Below are 9,527 nucleotides of genomic sequence, written 5' to 3'. Positions count from 1 at the left end.
AGAGCGTTTTGGCTTTCTTTTCACTCTATGCACAAGGTGTTGATTTGGAATACAATTGTTATCACTTGTATTCAATTTTGATTTCCTATTTTAATTGTTCTTGGTGCTTGTTTGGATTGGGTTCAAGGGATGTCATTTATCTTTCTTGGGTTCTATTTAACTTCTACCATTTGGATGATTGAACAAATTTGATTTCTTTTAACTTGTGATCTAAATTCCGTTCTAGACCAAGTAAATTAGTCTATCCTTATTTTATTGTCTTTATTTTCATTATTTCTTGCAATAAAAAAAAGAGAGAAATTTGCATTCAGATAAAAAAAAATAGATTAGCCTAATTTGCTTAATTGTGCAAAACACACTTCAACCAATTCTACCTTGTGTAATTGAAACACCTGTTGTTATTTTCCTTTTATTTATCTCATATAAAATTCAAATACATTTAAAATTTAAAAAGAAAACTTGTTTCAAGGTTGTTTGTTTGGTTGAGATTGTTTGTGCAATTTTTGGGACTGTTTGGAAACAACTCACCTCAATTGAGTTTGTTTTCATCCAAAACTATTTGTTTCACTTAATTTGAGTGTTTTAGGTGATAATTTGTGGTTCTATTAGAGAATTACAAGTTTTGTGCATTAAATTTCAGATTCACCATTTTTTTCTTGCATATTTAGTTTTCATTTAATATTTCTGCCCATTTGCTTCTTGTTACATCTTGAGGTAATAATATTGATTCGTTGTTGCCTAATTAACATAAAAATCATCATACAATTATTTCTATATCAAGTGTGTGCTCTTCATTATTTAGAATGTTCTAGTTTTCTTCTAGAGTTGAATTCGTGTATCTTGTTTCTTTAGGAAGTCTTTGTTATCTCTAATTAAAATTGTGTACATAGTGATAATTAATTGTTATTTGAATTGACCCTTTTGTATAAAGTTATAAAAGATTGCTTGAGTGGTAAAAAGCAAGAGAGTGTGAGCTCAAAAGAGGGTAAAAGCCAAAATTGAGTGAAACACGAGTGCCCATACTACGAGAGTAAACACATGAGGGAGTGATTTGTGAGGTTGCAATCTATTTTGTTCGTCACTAAAATTTCAGATTTAAAGATGGAGCCACAAGGGAGTGAAAGAACATCAAAAGATCAAGAATTCATCCTCAAAGCAATGCAACAACAATTTGAGAGGATTCAACTAGCTATTGACAACATGAATGAGAAATTAGAGAAACAACAAAGTGAGTTAAATTCTATGAGAGGGAAAGTTTCCCAAACCAATCCAAGGGCAAAAAGACTTCCAACCCCACCTTTTGATGAGGAAGTGGAGGAATAATTTGATGACCAAGCTACTTTGGTCAATGAAGGTCAAAATTATGGTAGGGGTTGAAATGATCTTGATAAAAACATTAGGAGCATCAAAATCAAAATCCCATCGTTTCTAGGCAAGAATGACCTGAATGCTTATCTTGAATGGGAGCGCAAGGTGGAGCTTATTTTTTAGTGCCACAACTATTCGGAGGAGAATAGGATAAAGCTTGCGGCCGTGGAGTTTGGAGAGTATGCCATTGTGTGGTGGGATAAACTCATCACAAGTAAAAGGAGAAATGGAGAGAGACCTATTTCCGCTTGGGCCGAAATGAATGCTATCATGAGAAGGTGCTTTGTTCCTACTCACTACTATAGGGACTTACATAAAAAATTACAAGGCCTTATACAAGGGAACAAGAGTGTAGAAGACTACTACAAAGAGATGGAGATAGCCCTGATAAGGGCTAATATTGAAGAGGATAGGGAAGCTACTATGGCAAGCTTCTTAAATGGCCTTAACAAAGACATAGCCAACATTATAGAGCTTCAACATTATGTGGAGATTGATGATATGGTGCACATGGCTATAAAGATTGAAAGACAATTAAAGCAAAAGGGGGACACAAAGCAAGCCAACACTTATTCAGCCCAAAATTCTAATTGGAAGTCAAATTGAAAGGGAGATAACAAAACTGTCCAATTCAAAAGAGATGCAAAAATCAAGCCAAAAGATGTTAATGATAATAAAAACAAAAGTATTTCTAACTCCTAAACTCCTAGGAATAGAGATATCAAGTGTTTTAGATTCTTGGGTTTTGGTCATATTGCATCTCAATGCCTAAATAAAAGGGTAATAGTGATGCGTGGTGATGGTGTTGAAACAGATGATGAGAGTGATGTAGAGGATAAAATGCCTCCTTTGGAGGATTGTAGTGATGGGAAATGACTATGGAAGGTAGATTGTTGGTTTCTAGGCGTGCTTTGAATACGAAAGTAAAGAATGATTATGAGGGGGTTAAGTTACAAAGAGAGAACATTTTTCATTCTAGATGTCTAGTGAATGGAAAATTGTGTAGCATGATTATTGATGGGGGTAATTGTATAAATGTGGCTAGTACCTTGTTTGTTGATAAACTAGGTTTGAAAACTACAAAACATCCTAAACCTTATAAACTGCAATGGCTTAACAATAGTGGGGAGGTGAGAGTTAATAATCATGTGAGAGTGCCTTTTACTATTGGGAAGTCTAGTGATGAGGTGACATGTGATGTAGTTCCTATGCAAACTAGTCATATTTTTTTGGGTAGGCCATGGCAATGGGATAGGAGAGTGATGCATGATGGGTATCTCAATAGGTACATGGTAGGAAAAGAGGGCAAAACGTATACTCTTCTTCCTTTAACCCCTAAACAAGTTTTTGAAGACCAAATGCAACTTGAAAAGTCCCATGATGAATTCGCACAAAGAAAGGCCGAGAGAAAAAGAAAAGAAAAAGAAAAAGAGAAAAGAAAAGAGAATGAGAGAAAATTAGAGTGGAAAAATGAAGATCAAAAAGAAAAAGAAAGAGAGATGCATTCGACCATAGAAAAGAATGAGGGAAAGAAAATGAGCTTTTATGCTAAAATGAGAGATGTGAGAAAAGCTTTATTTTCTAACAAGCCAATGATTGTACTCATGTGCAAGGAAGCTTGTTTCTTAATTAACGAACTTGACCCTTCTTCGCCAAGTGTTGTTGTTAAAGTTTTGCAGGAATTTAGTGATGTCTTTCCTGATGATCTACCTCAAGGTTTACTGCCTTTAAGAAGGATTGAGCATCAAGTTGACTTCATTCCAGAGGCTGCCATACCAAATAGACCAGCCTATAAGAACAATCCCGAGGAGACCAAAGAGCTTCAAAGGCAAGTGGAGGAGCTCTTATAAAAGGGGCACGTTCGAGAAAGTTTAAGCCCATGTATAGTGTCTGTCTTATTAATACCTAAAAAAGATGGTAGTAAGTGTATGTGTTTTGATTGTAGAGGTGTCAACAAAATAGTGATAAAATATCGACACCCAATACCTCGACTTGATGATATGTTAGATGAGTTGCATGGTGCTTGTGTATTTTTTAAAATTGATATTAAAAGTGATTATCACCAAATAAGAATGAAACTAGGAGATGAATGGAAAACTGCTTTTAAAACAAAACAAGGGTTATATGAGTGGTTGGTTATGCCATTTGGCTTAACTAATGCGCCAAGTACTTTCATGTGTTTACTAAACCATGTTTTACGTGAATTTATTGAAAAGTTTGTGGTTGTCTACTTCGATGACATTCTTTTGTATAACAAATCTATTGATGAGCATGTCATGCATTTGAGGCAAGTGTTTGACACATTGTGCAAATTTTAACTATATGCTAACATGAAGAAATGTACATTTTGCGTTGATCGCATCATTTTCTTAGGATATGTCATGAGTGCAAAAGGAATTGAGGTAGATAGTAAAAAGGTAAAGGCTATTCAAGAGTGGCCGACACCTAAAATTGTAAGTGAGGTGCATAGTTTTCATGGTTTGGCAAGTTTCTGTAGGGGATTTGTAAAAGATTTTAGCACCATTATTGCCCCTTTAACTGAAATCATGAAAAAAGATAAGGGGTTTGTTCGGAAAAAAAAACAAGAACATGCATTTTTCTTATTAAAAGAAAAGTTATGTAATGCGCCTTTATTAAGATTGCCTAATTTTGATTCAACTTTTAAAATTAAATGTGATGCCTCTAGGCTTGGGATAGGTGCTGTTCTTATGTAGGTTAAAAGACCGATTGCTTACTTCAGTGAGAAGCTCAATGGTGCACAATTAAATTATTCCACCTATGACAAAGAGTTTTATGCTTTAGTAAGAGCATTAGAGACATGGCAGCATTATTTGTTACCAAAAGAATTTGTGATTCACACCGATCATGAATCTTTGAGGCATTTGAAAGGGCAAGGCAAGCTTAATAAACGACATGCAAAATGGGTGGAATTCATAGAGTCCTTCCCATATGTGATCCAATATAAGCAAGGAAAAGAAAATATGGTAGCTGATGCGCTTTCAAGAAGGTATAGTCTTATCTCTACTCTTTCTACAAAGTTATTGGGATTTGAGCATTTCAAAGAATTGTATGTGGATGATAGTGATTTTTGCAATGTTTATGTGGCTTGTGAACATGCGGCATTTCAAGAGTTTTATAGGCATGATGGTTTTCTATTTAAAAATGGAAAATTATGTGTGCCTAATAGTTCTATTAGGAAGTTGCTTATTCGTGAAGCACATAGTGGTGGTTTAATGGGACATTTTGGGATTGACAAAACTTTAAGCATTTGACATGAACATTTTTTTTTGGCCTAATATGTGCAAATATGTTGAGAAAATTTGTGCGCATTTTATCTCATATAGGCAAGTTAAGTCTAGAGTTCAACCACATGGATTATATATGCCATTACCCATTCCTACACTTCCTTGGGTTGATATTTTCATAGACTTTTTGTTAGGTTTGTCTAGGACTAAAAAAGGTCGAGACTCAATATTTGTTGTTGTTGATCCTTTTTCTAAAATGGCACACTTTATACCATGTCACAAAACAGATGATGCCACACATATAGCGGATTTGTTTTTTCGCGAAGTTGTTAGAATGCATGGCATTCCTAAAACCATTGTGTCCGATAGGGATGTTAAGTTTTGAAGCCACTTTTGGCGAGTTTTGTGGTCCAAACTTATGACCAAACTTTTATTTTCTACTACTTCACATCCACAAACGCATGGTCAAATTAAAGTAGTAAATAGAACCTTGGTACATTATTACGTGCTTTAATTGGAAAAAATGTTAAAACTTAGGAAGATATGCTACCATTTGTTGAATTTGCTTATAATCGAAGTATACATTCTTTTATTGGATTTTCTCCTTTTGAAATTGTGTATGGTTTTAATCCCTTAACTCCACTTGATTTGTTACCTATTCCTATAAGTGACATTTCTAATTTTGATGGACATAAGAAGCTAAAATGGTTAAAGTAATTCATTAAAAAGCAAGGCAAAACATTGAAAAGAAAAATGAACAAGTAGGATCCCATGTCAATAAAGGAAGGCACAAGATTTCATTTTAACCCAGAGATTGGGTGTGCGTTCATTTATGCAATGAACAATTTCCATCAAAATGAAAATCTAAGTTAGATGCTCGTGGGGATGGTCTATTTCAAATCATAGCCAAAATTAATGAAAATGCCTACAAAGTGGACCTACCAGGTGAGTATAGTATTTCGGCTACATTTAACATATCTAATTTATCCCCTTTTGAAATTGATTCAAGGACGAATCCATTTGAGGGGAGGGAGAATAATGCAAACAAGGCTAAAAACACTCAAGATACTCAAAGAGCATCAAAAGGTGACTTGGAGCAAATTTCAAATGACGTGAACACAATAGAGTTCCAAATCTTGAAAGTTTCAACAGACCAGTAACAAGATCAAAGGCAAAAAAGCTTAAACAGTTGCTCCAAGTTTTTACTCAAAAACATGTGGATGATGGGCTGGCCAATTGTGAAAAGCTCAAATATGAGCTTTTTGAACAGCACAAATTCATAACTTTAATTGGGTTTAAATGATTTTGGATAATTTGGGCTTGTTTGAGTCTTATTGGTAATGGGTGAATAAGCCTTTTGAATGGGCTAGATTAGTTGAGTTGTTTTAAGTATTTTGAATTATTTTATTTTAGTTTGGGTTAATTAAGCCCATATAGTCAAGTGTAACTCATTTGAGCTTAAGTCTTGTCTTAGTGTTATTACAAGAATGAGCCCATAACTATATGGTGCCACAAACAATTCGTGGTGTTGGTTAAGAAGATTAGAATTACAAGGAGTTACATAACAATTACATGCCTATAATTAGTTTAGTTATTGTTGGAGTTACAATTGTAATTATCACCTAATTAGCCTAGTTATTGTGGGAGTTACAATTGTAGTTATTATGTTGTAACTTATCATTGATTTCTTTGGCTATAAATACCAAAGGAACTCTTCTTTGTGGACATCAAGAGTTGTAATCAAATATCTCATAATTGAGTTAAAAGCGTTTTGGCTTTCTTTTCACTCTATGCACAAGGTGTTGATTTGGAATACAATTGTTATCACTTGTATTCAATTTTGATTTCCTATTTCAATTGTTCTTGGTGCTTGTTTGGATTGGGTTCAAGGGATGTCATTTATCTTTCTTGGGTTCTATTTAACTTCTACCATTTGGGTGATGAACAAATTTGATTACTTTTTATTTGTGATCTAAATTTTGTTCTAGACTGATTGAAGAGTTCTAAAGTTCAAGCAAGGGTCTTGGGGTTCTGCATCAAGAACCCTCCCTTCACCATTTTCTCGTTACTTCCATTTCCATTCTTCTATCCTCCAAGAGCTTTAGAGAGAGAGGGGGATGAGGAGAAGAAAAAAATGCATAGAAAAAACATCAAGATTTTGATAAAGAATTTAGTGTTTACTTCTAACGTCCTAGGGAGCACTTCTAAACAAAATTAACAAGGTTAAACTAAATATTTGCGTGATTATTTTATACGCTTGAGTAAAATTATTTATGTTGTAAATTACATGTTTTATGAACATATATGAACTTATTATTTTGGCATGCGACATTTAAATAATTAAATGCTTGAGGTAAATATTGATATATGATGCAATTGATGGTGGAAAAATAATTAAAAATGATATGATATATAGATATGAGAAATATGTAATGGCATTGGAATGCATAATTCATAAAGTGTTTCGTTAGACTTTTTATCTATGAGGGATTTTTCTTCCTACCCCCATTTGGTCTAAAAAAACATGAGAGGATTGTTCTTTGTGGATGACAGTGTACCCTCCAACGAGAGTGGTGATGTAATATGATTATAGAGCTCACATTTTGCGAAATACAACCATGGTCATAGTTAACATGTAGGATCACTATGGTTTGCACAACATAGTCATAGATCTTGTCATGGTTTGGCAAGCTGTAAATGTGTTATTGGTTTGGCAAGCCGCAAATTACTGTTATAAATGGAATGAATTTATCATTCCAAATGGGTAGTCGAAAATCCGTATTGCCCTCAGTAGATGGAAGTCCGAATGAGTTTGCACGAAGAATAAAATAAAAGACAATACATATTATGATTTGCTTATTTTTTCTATTTTCAGCATGATTGATTTGAATGACATGATATATGACATGATAGATTTGATATTTTTCTTTAATAAATAAATTATTTTCATAGTTAATAAAGAACCCTAACATGACTCTTGATGGTAAGTAATAATAGTACTTTTAATTACCCTTGAAATCTTATGATGTTATTTAAATACTGTTTTCCTTACTGAGTATATGGAACTCACTCCTTTCTATGCGCCCCTTCAAATGAGGAAGATAGTGAGGAACCAATTGCTGACCTACCCCTTGAAGTCTCTGAGGATCCCATAGATCCATAAACTTTTATGAGTGCATGACTTGTCCCGCACTCTGATGAGTCATTTACATAATGATAGAAGTAGCCCTTTCTTATATTTTGTATTTTGTTACCACTTCTGCTATGAGATATATATATGTAATTAGGTACTCATATAATTTATAAGGAATTTGTGGTTATTTGTTCCACTGCATATATTTATCGATTATGCACTCGTAATCTATTTCTGTATCTAGCACCTTTATGCCTTAATTAGCATTTGTGATGTCGCAATGCCAGTTTGATCATGCATTGGGATCGTGGGTTGCCAAAAAATCCAATGGGTTTTCACAATTTCGACATTGATTGGCCACGAAATGCCTTTCTCTTGGTGGTAGGCCCTTCACCAGCAATCTCGGCATGTCTTTCTCCCCTTTTCCTCTTTCCCTCTATTGAGAATAGCAGACATTAGCCTCCCTTCTATTCTTTTCCTTCTTTTCTTCTTTTGTTTTTTTTTCTTTCCTTTCAAATTAGGCTAGATTGAGTGGCTTATATGGGTTTTTAAACCCACTACTCAATAAATCTGGACCGCACAAGCCTCGCACATATGGCCACATGTGGTCAGTTGGATGTGCCTTCATTAATGGAAAAATTGTAATTTTGCCATCCTGTTCCCTCACCAGTTAGATCACGATTCTCCTTTGGATCTGAACGTTCAATCGAATGACCGTTGGATCACCTCAAAATGCATTCAGATTGCCCGATTGGCATTTCGCACATGGATCGTTAGATCAAAATCATTTTCTCTTCATGTCTGCATACTGTTGGATTTAATTACCACCGATCTATAGTTAGATTTTCCTAGAACACCCAAGACCGTCTGATCTGCTTACCATGGGTGTCTGTATGGATGACCAATTGTGTGAGTCAAACGCCAAAGCTTACAAGTGGCCTAGTTTTCAAAAATTATCAAATGGCCCAAATTTTGAGTTTTTTTTTAATATTTTGGCCTCTAAATCAATTTTTAAATTTACAAAGACCCCCAAATAAATTTAATTTTGTTTGATTTAGTCTCTAATTTTATTTTTAGCATATTTAGGGGTAAATTTTATTTTTATTTTTTTACGCATGATTTAATTCATATAAAAACTAATTAATTGAATTTAAATATGTAAATTAACACTTCAAATTTAAATGCGGTGTTATAGAAACATTTATTAGTTGGTTCTTCACTACCAAGCAATCTTGGGAATATCCATAGGATTTAACTTATCACCAGCCTTGAGAGTTAGAAGGACCTAATTCAAGTTACCAGATTCATCCACGTGAACCGGTCAACTAGACTACTTACCTCCTCAGTGTGGCACTGATCACTACTTGGTGTTGGAACCACTCAAACAATTACAAATTTAAGGGGTTCGACTAGTTGCTTGCTGTTTCTCTTCTCATATGATGGATTGTGTTCAAACGGATTTAAAACAACAAATATATATAGGTGCAAAGAGTAAATAAATACCAGCTCTGAAATAAAACTCAAATTAATTTGAGTAGATCTTACAACTACATTGCTGGAGTTTGCTAGATCTATCAACTATGAAAAGAAAAATAAATCAGCCACTCATGGTGGGCTTTTTAACACAAATGAGTTCTTATAAAGTAGAAGAAATAAGAAAAATGAAGAAAAAATTGCATAGGCAGCAGAAGTTGCTGTGTACGGTGTCAAGAGGGAGAGAGATGATGATTCTACTTTGACAGCTGCCCTCTTTATAGAAAATGAGCAAGGATTTTCTTCTT

At 34.2% G+C, this 9,527-nt stretch overlaps 1 pseudogene; it reads left to right on the top strand.

The window, feature by feature from the left end:
- Positions 1 to 1,377: 1,377 nt before the first annotated feature.
- LOC148240249 (uncharacterized) lies at positions 1,378 to 2,435 on the top strand (annotated as a pseudogene).
- The last annotated feature ends 7,092 nt before the right edge of the window (positions 2,436 to 9,527 follow it).

This window comes from Carica papaya, chromosome 9 (assembly GCF_054855325.1).
Source record: "Carica papaya isolate Zhongbai chromosome 9, ASM5485532v1, whole genome shotgun sequence".
NCBI classification, from domain to species: Eukaryota; Viridiplantae; Streptophyta; class Magnoliopsida; order Brassicales; family Caricaceae; genus Carica; species Carica papaya.
The sequence above is the reverse complement of the archived record's forward strand: the minus strand, read 5'-3'. Positions and strand labels throughout refer to the sequence as shown.